Consider the following 11,970-nt stretch of genomic DNA (forward strand, 5'->3'; position numbering starts at 1 on the left):
GGTTAGTATATTGTTTTATCTGGACCAGTCTGACTTCTCATTTTCCTCATTTATAGAGCAGGCAGTGTAACAATGTCTGTTTGAGAGTAGTGAAGGCTAAAAATGACTATACATGTAAACTACTTAGCTCAAACTTCTACATGCTATGAACTCAGAAGATGTTTGCTATTTCTCACAGATAAATATTTTGCTTTGGAAATGGATTCTACTTCTATAAAATAAGATTAAAACCACTTCTTTTTTTGTCATCTCAAAAATAAGATAATTAATGCTGAACTAAATTTTACTGATTTCCTGCTTCCTAATTCAATAGTTCTTTTTATCCTCAGACCTCAGACTAATTCTGTGGATACTACTGGAGGCTCTGAGGATTAATGTGTCCTCCCACACATGAGGAGGCTCTGCGTTGTCACTGAGGGTGACCAGAAGATGGCTACTGTAGCTGCAGTCCCATTGATTTGTAGAGGAAATAGAATGGTACTACTTTTTCCTTTGCCCTGTGGGGCAAGGTTAACCATGAAACCCAAACATGAACATTGTTTCATCTTCAAAATGGTACCTAGGGGCTGGAGAGATGGCTTAGCGGTTAAGCGATTGCCTGTTAAGCCTAAGGACCCCGGTTCAAAGCTCGGTTCCCCAAGTCCCACGTTAGCCAGATGCACAAGGGGGTGCACGCGTCTGGAGTTCGTTTGCAGAGGCTGGAAGCCCTGGCGCGCCCATTCTCTCTCTCTCCCTCTATCTGTCTTTCTCTCTGTGTCTGTCGCTCTCAAATAAATAAATAAATAAAAATTAAAAAAAAGGTACCTAGATGCCAATTTTTCCATAAATTATACACACATTTGATAGGGTTTCAGAAATAAACATGTATACATTCTAAAACTGACTGAATTTTCTAGTGCGAGCAAGACATTTTTTTTTTTTTTAATGAATAATTCATCCCACAAACATAGGGTCTTATCAGCCCTTTTCTTAGGAAAGCTTGTCTTTGTGTAGGGGAAGTTTTCAGGTTTTAGTAATGAATCACAGACATGAAGCAGGAGGGAGAGAACTTCATGCATTTTTCCTACTTGACTGGTCTAACATAAGACCAAGAACTATGAAGTGGAGTAAAACCTCCCAAGGCTGTGTGTCTTTTCTACCAGAACTGCTTCTATACCAGTCACACTGCTGCAGCCTGAGAGCCAGACGTGGGCTCAGGGAGGGGCTTCTCTGTGTCAGGGCCACTCAGGGTCTGTGGTCGACTTAGGAACAAGTAGACATAAAAACTGTAGTATTAAGGGATGAAAACAGCATTTAATGAAACCCCTCCCTCCAGGCGCTCTTGATCAAAGTCTTCGCTTGCACTAAGACAATCGATCTACAGTTGCATACATAAAATTTTGGCAACACTCTGTCCTCATTGCTTTCAACAGAGGCTTTAGCCCCTGAGTCTGGGCATCGTCCCAGAACTGCGATCCAGTTGCATTACGCATACCAGAAGACACCCCACCACAGCCGAGACCCGTGCAACCACTTTCTTTTAACCTCGCGTCTGTGAGAAATTACTTTCCAAAAACATAAGTGAAACCTGATGTCTTCTTGGGGTGGTTATTTTTGCGCCTATGAAGTCAATAAAACTCTCCAGATTTATTAGACAGCCCTGCTGTGGAAGACAAGACCACTTCCTATTCCCTAGCGGAAATGTGTGCCTTTCCTTTCCCTAACCTTCTGACCACAGATTTTAATTTTATTCATCCTTTTTTTTTTCTCTCTCCAGAAAATTTGTCAGAAGTCTCAAAGATAAGTGATTTGGCCTGTTTTGTAATTCCAGTCCTTTACATCCAAGAGGGATGGGTTCATGTTGCAGGATCCTTGGGTCTTTCTCCTTCACCTGTTTTAGAGGGACCTTCTTTTCCTCACACCAATATCAGGAAGGAGATTTGGCACTATCTCTTTCCACCACACTAAACAGTAAAAATATTGTCTATCAATAGATTATACCCTGTGCGGTCCACTAACCATGATAATGACAATTATACTCAATTGTATTCAAGAGCAAGTTTTTATTGAACTTCTTACCAAGTTCAGTATACTACCAATATGAAGATGCAAAGATATTGTGTTGGTTTGAATCAGATGTCTTCCATAAACTTGTGTATTCTGAATGCTTGGTCCCCAGTTGGTGGCAATTTGGGATGTTGAGCCTTGCTGGAGAATGTGTGTTTCTGGGGGGGGGGCTTTGAGGTTTTACAGCCAGCAACCCTTTGCAGAGCCTCAACTCGCTCTCTTGTTGCTGTTTTCCACCTGTTGTGGCTGGGCTGAGGGGATTTGCACACAGTAGTGCTCTCCTAACTAGTTTGAGTTTTGATTATCACCACATAAATATGCCATCATGTCTCTATCTGAGATCATTTTTGAATGATGACTGCTCTTCTCTTCAGTTATACCTAAAGTCTATGAGGTAAAAAGAGCCCTGGTCTTTATCAGTCATTTGATTTTAGCAAAGGAAAGAAAGTACAGTACAATTTGCTTCCCATGATCATGGGCAAGGACACTTATATGGTTTACTCAACTGTGTAATGGGATGCCATTGATACCTACTTTATAAGTTTGGTATTAAGAATAAATTAATGAGAATAAAATAGACCAATCAGTATTAAATGAATGTAGTTAGCAAAGAGTAAGTAAAAGGGTTTTAGTACTCTGCATGTCATGACTTGTGTTTCAGTTCAAGCAACTTCCTCTGGCCATAATGATCTCTCTCTTCCTGACTGTTCATTCTTTAGGCCATGAACCACTCACACCCTTTCCCTCCTTGGAGCCCTTTCCATCCTACTCCCATTTGACTCAAGAACAATTATTGGCTCCCCCTTGTATTCACCATGCTATTTTAAACATTTTTTATTAAAGTTGATTAGTGTATTATTGACCTAAGGAATCTTAAAAACTACTCCATTCATTAGTATAACCCCAACACACACCAACAGTTAACTTTTATCTATTTAAGAAACAAGAACATATTCATTAAAAAAGCCTTCAAATGAGTTATATCAATGGCAAAAAGAAGTCATGTAGAAAATTGAAATGTTTGGGAATGATGATGTAACCCATATCATAATGTGTGTTACAAATATTTGGCTTGAATTGACTTTAGGTATAACAAGAGATAACTATGAAAAAGACAGGTCAGTTTCAGGATCACCTAAAACATGAAAACCAGACCACCTTTAACAGTGATGTATCTTTAGACTTGGGTACTCTTGGGCACCCTGCTTTGAGTCACCTTCACCATAGGCCATTTTAAACACCTTCATCTCTTGGAGTTCTATTAGTTCCATTGTTTAAGAAGTAATTTCCAGCCAGCCAGAGAACCACCCTTTTCTTTCAGCTGTACATTGCCTCAGTTCTCTCTGGAGGCCCCTCTCACATTTCTTCTTTGTAAGCTTTGGACATGAGACTGCTTTTCTATTACAGGAGCTAACATTCATATAAAGAACTTTAATAGCAAAAAGTTCTGTGTTCCTGTTTCTTAGGGTATGATGCCTACAGAGATTTATCAAGGAACTTTCCATGGTACTCTTGAACCTGTTTTGAAGAAAGGAAGACCTCAGTGTATATAGAATGAGGGCTGTAGGTTCTAATCCTGACTCTGCCACTAATCACTTGAGAGAACTTTAGGCTAGCCACTTAGGTTTCACTCTTCTTCTGTGTCTCAGGAACAAAATGTTTGCAAATTTAGAATATCTAAGCCATGTTTGACCCTCCTTAACAGTCTGTAAATGAGGTGACAGAAAATTTATTGGGAAACTTCACATAAGAACATATGGGTTCAGGGAGATGGCTCAGTAGTTAAAGGCACTCACTAAAAAGCCTGCTGGCCTGAGTTCCATTCCCCAGCACCCACATAAAGCTGGACACAAAGTGTTGCACAAGTTTGTAACCCCAACATGCCTATAGCAATGCGAGGAAGAGTCAGGAGAATCCAGAAGCTCATGGACCAGCTAGTCTGGTGCACACACAGCAACAAAAACAAGGGAGATCCTGTCCCAAAGCAAGGTGGAAAGAGATGACAAACACTCCAATGTTGTCCTTAGACCTCCACACATGCACTATGGTATACGCACCTATACACACATATGCATTAAACACATTCATTCATACTCATACACTACAAAGATCACAGCTTTTTGCTTTCCCATGAGCAGTCAGAAGACCTGGCAACACAAGTTCCATATCCCTACTCCATTTGAAGCAGCTGCCTCCTTTAGCAGGGCTTAGACTTTCTAGACCCCAATGTACTCATCAGTTTCTGTTGCCCTTTTGGCTGCTCTACTCAGAAACCAAATGCTATTTGCTACTTATCCATGTACTTGTAGTAGAAATATTAAATGTATTCAACTAATACAATATGGGCACATCCTCTGTGTGAGAGCAGCAGCCAGCTCCAAGAGATCATGAGGATACCCACCAGCTGCTGAAGGCGAGCAGTGGGGATACCACCTGGCAGGCGCAGAGTGATGTCTATACATTCTGTAAGCAGCATACTGAGCACATTACATTTGAATACTAGCTTGTTGGGACTTCATTTCCCTCAAAGACAGACTCTATCCCCAGGACTCCTTTTGAAACTAATAAAATGAAAGAAAAATAGGAACAAATGGCAGAATACTTCTTTTCTTGCTATGGTGGTTTTCTTCATTTACCAACTAGCATCTACTCATTTCTATACAGTTTGATTTCCTGGTACTAATCAGCCCGTAAACTTGTTTCTAGCCAAAGCATACGGAGAAACTAATTTTAGCCACTTGATAAATGGGATGAAAATTCTTCAAATCATTTTGAAGAGGGGACACAGTACAGAATTTATATAAGACCTAAAACTCTGATAGAAATAATAAATCATCAATACATTATCAGTCTTCTTCTTGGGCTTTTCAATTTCCACAGTACTCTGTTGTTGTCTTTCTTTTTTCCATTTTTCATCTAGCCACGGCTATTTTTCAGATGGAATTAATGACCAAAAGCCAGCCTCTTTCTCTAATTACAGTAAGAGATGCTAGGCAGGAGTTGTTCCAGATACTGACCCATCTTGGCTCAGCAGAGGCTCTGGGCAGTTTTACTATGTGCTGGCTTAGTACCTGCAGCCAGGAAACATCTGTTATAACATGCGGTCCAGCGGGTGCTCTGCTTAATTATAAAATGGCATTGCAGTGTCCCTTAGAGCTGGCTGGCCATTGCTTCATCAAGTAAAATGCAATTTTTGATACTCTGTTAGCTGAATCTCTAACCCAAGTGTGGAATCACTTTGAGGAGAGTGAAAAAGTTAAACCTTTATCCTCAGGAAAAGACAAAACAAAGAACAGCTTTCTAACAGGGATTGAGAAGCTTGGATAGGGGCCCAGCCTGGTGTCTTTTATATAGGGAGTGGGGAAGCAGATTCAGGAATGACTCATGCTTCTAGAATGAACTGTTTACATAGTGCTTCCTCCTCTTCATTCCAGGGATCCTGTTTGGAAGGTCAAGGACACATAAGAAGCAAAGGGAAATCTGGAAAAGGTAGAGAGACCACTCAGAACACCAAAAGTTTCTTCACCTGGAGCAGGGAGACATTGCTCGAGTTCGTGCCATCCATTATGGCCCTGGACTTAGAATTTATTCTTGGAGCTGGTACACACATGAATGCAGCAGTGGTGTGAATCTCCTATGAGCAGCAGCAAGACCTCAGCTTCTCATAAGAGGATTTCTTTTACACATTGATGAGAGACATGAGCCCATGACTGACAGTGTCTGCTTAGGAATATTTTGTCTCAGAGCCTGTTGTTAAATCATTTCCAGACCATTGGTATATTTATGATTTACATCATGTTACAGAGGAAGAAGTTTTTCTTTTTTTTCTCTAAATCTTCCTAAATTGTTTAGATTCATTGCCAGTTTTCTTTTCTTTCTTTCTTTTTTTGTCTTTTTGTCTTAAGGGGGAAGTTGATGATCTTTTAAACATGCTATTACATGCTCTTTGTTCTCGCAAAGTTTCTCATAGAAAAATATGAAGGACATGTGTGTGTGTGTGTGTGTGTGGTGTGATGTTTAGAAATAGGTAGGGAAAGGAAATGGGTAAAAGGAAATTAATATTCATAGTTTTGTGTTTCTATGTGTAAAAGCTGACAGATTGGGGAAATCTTACCTAACATTTTTAATCATGTTTCAATAACAAGCGGCAGCAACTGACGGGTTAAGCCCTAAAGCAAGGAAATATCTGTAAATCAGAAAACAAAGGGATACTTGCATATTTCTGAAGATGACATCGGATCAGCCTTTGGATTTTAAGCAATTATGCGATATTATGATTCCCACTGAGTATGCAGGAATACTGCTCTTTTTATTTCTCCATGTCCTGGGGTTGTACACTGAAAGAGCCCTGTTCAACTTTGCATGTCAGGATTTTGAAGGAAAAATTATAGTAAAATATGCTTAAAACAGTGGGGCCTTATGTGACTGAACACAACATTTTCCAAAGCTTTCAAAAATCCTTTTGTTAAAAATATGGTTTTTATTTTGTTTCTTTTTTTTTCTTCTTTTCTTTCCTAATTTTCTTTTCATTATTTGAGTTTTCCCCTCCCCTTTTTGCAGAGGAATGCAATGAGAAGTTTCAAAGGATATCTATAACACAGCAGTGTACATTTAGAGCCTGGGGACTCATAATGGATTTGTTTTCAATGGGACGCCCCGCATAGAAAATAAACAAGTGAGAAAAGTTCATTTATGTCTGTAACTTCAGTTCCAACAACCACAATGACAGTCACAGTGTCTGAGTAAATGTCCCCTAGAGTCATCTTGTATGGCAAATGATTATTAATAGAGGATCCTGTGAGTTGAAAGTTGGGTTCCTCAGATAGGGTAGGAACTTTTCTAGAATGTAAGGTATCAAAGATTCAGTCTATAGGTTATTTTAAAAGATGGAGATTCCTTAAAAAATTAATTAAAAACAAAACAAGACAAAATCCGGATGATAATGAATGAAAGTCGCATGAATTTAGCCACACAATATTTAAAATAATTATTTTCACTCTAGCCCAGGCTTGAATTCACTATGTACTTTCAGTCTGGCCTTGAACTCATGGCAATCCTCCTACCTCAGACTTCAGAGAGCTGGGATTCAATGCATGTACCACCATGCCTGGTAAAATAATTGTGTGTGTGTGTGTGCTCCAAACCTCATGTGCAGACATTAGAGGACAACTTTGAGGTGTCTGTGCTCTACCTTCTTTGAGACAGGGTCCCTTGCAATTACAAATGAATTGCTAGACTGCAAACTACGTGACCCTCAAGCTTCATATTTTCCTGGCTCCACCTCCCATGGTTATTGAAATAGGCACATTGAGATCACAGATTTATGCACCACTTTGCATTAGGTAGCTTTAAGTAGATGCTGGGAAATCAAGCCCACACTGGTAGGCTTTCAAGTAAGCACCTTTAACTGTTCAGCTTTCTCATCAGCCCCTATGACATTTTTAAACTCAAAAAATGAAAGACTGATTGGATTTCAGGCCTGCCCAGTGGGAGGAAATTCATGCCTGAAAACCAAGTCAAAAACATATGGACTGGAAAGACACAGGCTGAAGAGCAAAGCTACCACTGTTCTTTGGCTAAATGGATATATTAAGTCTATCAAATTACCTTCTAAATATGTATGTTTATGCACATTGACTCATGCTGTTCTCACTTTTGGTTAGAGAAGTTTTATTTATTTATTTTTAATTTTTTTTTTATAGATGGTGGTGACTACTGGAGAGACCCAAGTGCCTAGCACTGGATAAGTCATCTCTATCACATCATCTGTGGCTCAGAAAACAATGCAGAACAAGGGTTGGATTGAATATGAGTGCTGTACTTCCTATAGAGATGGCAGTGGACACTGAAATGTCTTCAAAGTTGAAAACAAGAGGTGATGAGAGCTCAGCACTAAATGAGACATATCTATCATGCTCTCTAAGGCTAAGAAAAAGTTGTACAAGAGGTGTCAGAAAGACTATAAGAGCCACGGGGTCAGAAAGGAATACGTATTTTGAGGCACTGTCCTCTGGACATGAACTGACTGGTGCATTCATGACTCACTGTGGTTGTCTCTACCCTCATAAGACCTGAACACTGCTGAGCCCATCAACATTTTAACATAGAAGATGGAGGACAAAAGGAATGAGGAGTCAAAACAGAGGAAAGACTACTTGGAAAAGGAAGACTCTTCAGTGGAATGGGGGAGAGGAAGAGGGCACAAAAGATGATAATGAGAAGGGGATATAAACTTAAACTATGTTCATGTATTAACGTTCTCAATAAAATGTTTTAAAAGTCAATCAAAGAAAGTAGTAGTTTGATAAGTAAAAATTCATACCTAGTTGTCAGTGACAGACTTGACTTCAATGACTTCACCATACAAGGGCTATTTCCTTTCTTTTGTCTTTCTATTTTCAAAGTTTTATTATTTTTTATATTTAGACAGTGTTCCTATATAGCCCTAATAGGCTTGAACTCATTCTGTATGCAAGAATGCCTCAAACTCTGACTTCTTTTGCTTCAGACTCTTCAGTATTAAGATCACATGAGCTGCTACACTTCCTCTATCAAGGTTATTTCTACTATAAAACAGATCCTACCTCTGCCCATTCAGGACTTGTTTAGTGGTTCCTCAAAGTCATCAGAAGCCAGGCTGTCCACATCTCTCTGCTCTTCTACCTTTATGCCATAGTGTCTGGATTTGTCAGGGTTCTCTAAAGGAACAGAACCAATAGAATGAATTGTATTAAAAGGGAAGTTATTGAATTAGTTTATGGCAGTCCAACAGTAGCAGTCTGTAGGCCTGAGTCAAGGAACTCAGTAGCTGCTTAGTTCATGTGGCTGGATGTTTCAGCATCTCAATGTAGCAATGAAGGTCTGAAGGTTTCCTGGAGAGCTGCTTGCCTTCTGTCCATGCTGGGGGGCTGAGAAAACTGGGTTCCAATGTTGAGGAAGGGTGGTTGAACAGGAAACCTACACTTGAAGCACTCACCAGCAAGCAGCACCAGCAGCCGCGTGAAAGGAAGGGATTCTTTTCTCCCAGAGCTCTTTTACATCAAGCCCCCCTCTGGAAGGGCTTGCTGGCCACTCTGGGGGAAGGGCTCACTCTGGAGGAAGGATTTCCTCCTTTACTCAATCCTTCCTGGAAGCAATCTCAAACATCCAACCAAGAGGAACACCTGTGGATTTCTAATTTAATCCAGTTGACAACAGAACTTAACCATCATAGTATCCCCCTAGCTCCATTGAAGGAGTGTCCCCCAGAATTGTGTGAGATCATTTTTCATATATCTCATTGGTCAAACAATCATCCCCTGGCTATACCTAGCTGCAAGATTAATTTGAAAGAGAGTCTTTTGAGAAAAACAAAATTGTTCAAAGTAAGTGAGGGTTCCATTACTAACAATAAAGTTTCTTTGGATGGGAAGTTAGACATCTGCTACACTCCTATCTAGCATCCTTAATGCCAGCACATCATCCAGCTTTCTGGTGACTTCTGTCTGGATTGTGAATTTTTAAGGAAATGGAATGATAGCCCAGTTCTGCAGGTAGTACCTAAGAGCACATGGCTTAAATGAGCAGATGTTTTGCACATCAATGATCCTTTTGTCATTTGATTATATAACTAAAGTACAGAAACTTTCATGTCTTGAAGCTCTGAATTAGACAAATAAATTTTCTTGCCTAAGTATTATATTTAGAAATGGTCACACATTTTGCAATGCTTCCTTTTTCATATTGTTAGAGACTAAACATTTTTTTTAAATACAAATTTAAAAAATATGTGGGCTCATACATGGAAAAAAGGAAGACTATAGTAACTGTAACTTAGGAGACAATGGAAACATTCTGCCCTCAAGTGTCTTCAGTGCTAAAATTTCACTTTTTTATTTTTTAAAATTTATTTGAGAGAGGAAAAGATGCAAAGTTACAGGGATGGAGAGAGAGAGAGAGAGGAGAGAATGGGCATGCCAGGACTTCCAGTCACTACAAATGAACTCCAGATGCATGCGCCACCTTGTGCATCTGGCTTACATAGGTATTGGGGAATCAAAACAAGGTCCTTTGACTTTGCAGGCAAGCGTCTTAACCACTAAGCCATCTCTGCAACCCCACTTTTTTATTTTTTGGTTTTCCAAGGTAGGGTCTCATGCTAGCTCAGGTCGACCTGGAATTCACTATGTAGTCTCAAGGTGGCCTTGAACTCATGGCAATCCTTCTACCTCTGCCTACCGAGTGCTGGGATTAAAGGCATGCACCACCACGCCCAGCTTGCAGTTTTAATTTTTGATTGTTTGCTCTTTCATTCTCAAATGGTCCTAGTTGAGATGACTAATCAGTAATCAGATACCAGTAACAGTTGGTGAATCACAGGTGAGAATTTATCTAACTGAGACCCTGTGGGTTATCTCCTATTCTTACTAGCTGTAAAATCTGAGAAGACAATTTACTGTGTTCTTTAGTTTTTAATTTATTTGAAAGGATGAATAATAGGGGCATTATAGACAATACAATAATGCAGGTGAGGGGTTTATCTGGTTCATATTTGTGTCCAACATCTGATTCATATTGGAGACTTACTAAATATAGATATTTATGTTTGTTCTTTTTAACACACTTCCTTACAATAACTTTCTTATTACACTACACAAAATATTAAGATTCATTTAGGTTTACAGACATCATCTTTGAGAACTAGACGGTTTTATAGCCATTTAAGCAGGAAAAAAAAAGCCAGGCAGATGTAAGCACTGCTTGTTAATTGGAGAAACAAATCTTCTCTGATCCCTTCTCAACTCCATAGAAGGGGAAAGTCAGAGTAGAGCAGACTGAAAACAAAACCACACTTGGGACTTCTGATTTGACTGGGTTTTGGCTTAGATGTTAAGGTTTTTAAGAGCTCTATGACATTAGAGGAGGCTGCAAGTACCCTGTGCACAGTAGAGGGACAAGGCATTCAAAGTTATGGAGACACACCCTGGGAGTTTTCATGTCATACAAACAGAGTTGTATACCTAGACTTTTGAGAAGATAAGAACTTCAAAGACAGGGCTCAGGAGAACTTGTCATCCTTCTCTCAGTGCCTCTGACCATAACCTGTAACTTTCCATGCATTGATTAAACCACCAGTTGTCCCAACATGGGTCTCCCTCTGGCAGAAACTGCATACCAAACAAGGAAGGACAATTGTTTGTTGAGACAACCTGGGAATGCCTGAGGCCTTTTAGGGATGGATAAAGGAAGTCTGACTGGAGTAGGAATAAGAGGACAGAGTTAGTGACAGAGCAGCACCATGGTATTTTCTGTCATACTTATTTTCTTAAAACTGAATTAAGTTTCTGTGAAAAACCATTTTGAAGAATAACAACCTCATTGTGGTTTCAGCAACTGTGACATAAAGGCCTATTTGTGGAGTGTTGTAATTTCTGAATGCAGGTAAAAAGTCCCTACTCGCTGGTTACTTTAAAAAGAATAGGCTTTGTGCATAACCTGACCCTTTAATTGAGGATCCCAAAGGCCTTCTTCCGTGGTGGTATGATGTCATCACTTTGGCTCTGAGTAAGAGAGTCACCAGAAAGCTCGAGTTGGTTCACACTGCCAACTTTCACTTACTTTCTTCTTGAGTTGTTAGAATTTATTACCTTATTATTAATAATAATTATTGAAGAAGATGCATTATTTGATCTGTTTGCTGCCATGATTTCTTATCTAAATAAATAACAATTTTCTCAACGTATTTCAAAAACTAGATGCAATTAAACAACTTGATGTACCTCTGTGCTACAGGTTGATGGAGCATTTTCAACAGTCACAGCACACAGGACACAGCACACAGAAAGCTCCTTTTCACTGAGGTCCACAATGTCCCAGGTCTTCAACCACCAGAAAGTAGCAAAAGCTATAGTTCTCACAATCATTGAGGAAAGAAAGGGAGGGGTC

General features: G+C 39.6%; 1 long non-coding RNA gene across 3 annotated transcripts in view; it reads left to right on the plus strand.

Annotated features, from left to right (window-relative positions):
* Positions 1-8,330, plus strand: part of LOC123464106 — a 52,439-nt gene extending 44,109 nt beyond the window's left edge. The window contains exons 3-5 of one of the 3 annotated variants that reach the window (XR_006639363.1): positions 5,481-5,535; positions 6,607-6,721; positions 7,749-8,330. This is a non-coding gene — a long non-coding RNA (uncharacterized LOC123464106). The remainder of the gene's footprint in view (positions 1-5,480; positions 5,536-6,606; positions 6,722-7,748) is intronic. The other 2 variants (XR_006639359.1, XR_006639361.1) reach the window with 2 other exon arrangements.
* Positions 8,331-11,970: the final 3,640 nt, after the last annotated feature.

Source organism: Jaculus jaculus, chromosome 1 (assembly GCF_020740685.1).
Source record: "Jaculus jaculus isolate mJacJac1 chromosome 1, mJacJac1.mat.Y.cur, whole genome shotgun sequence".
Classification (NCBI taxonomy): Eukaryota; Metazoa; Chordata; class Mammalia; order Rodentia; family Dipodidae; genus Jaculus; species Jaculus jaculus.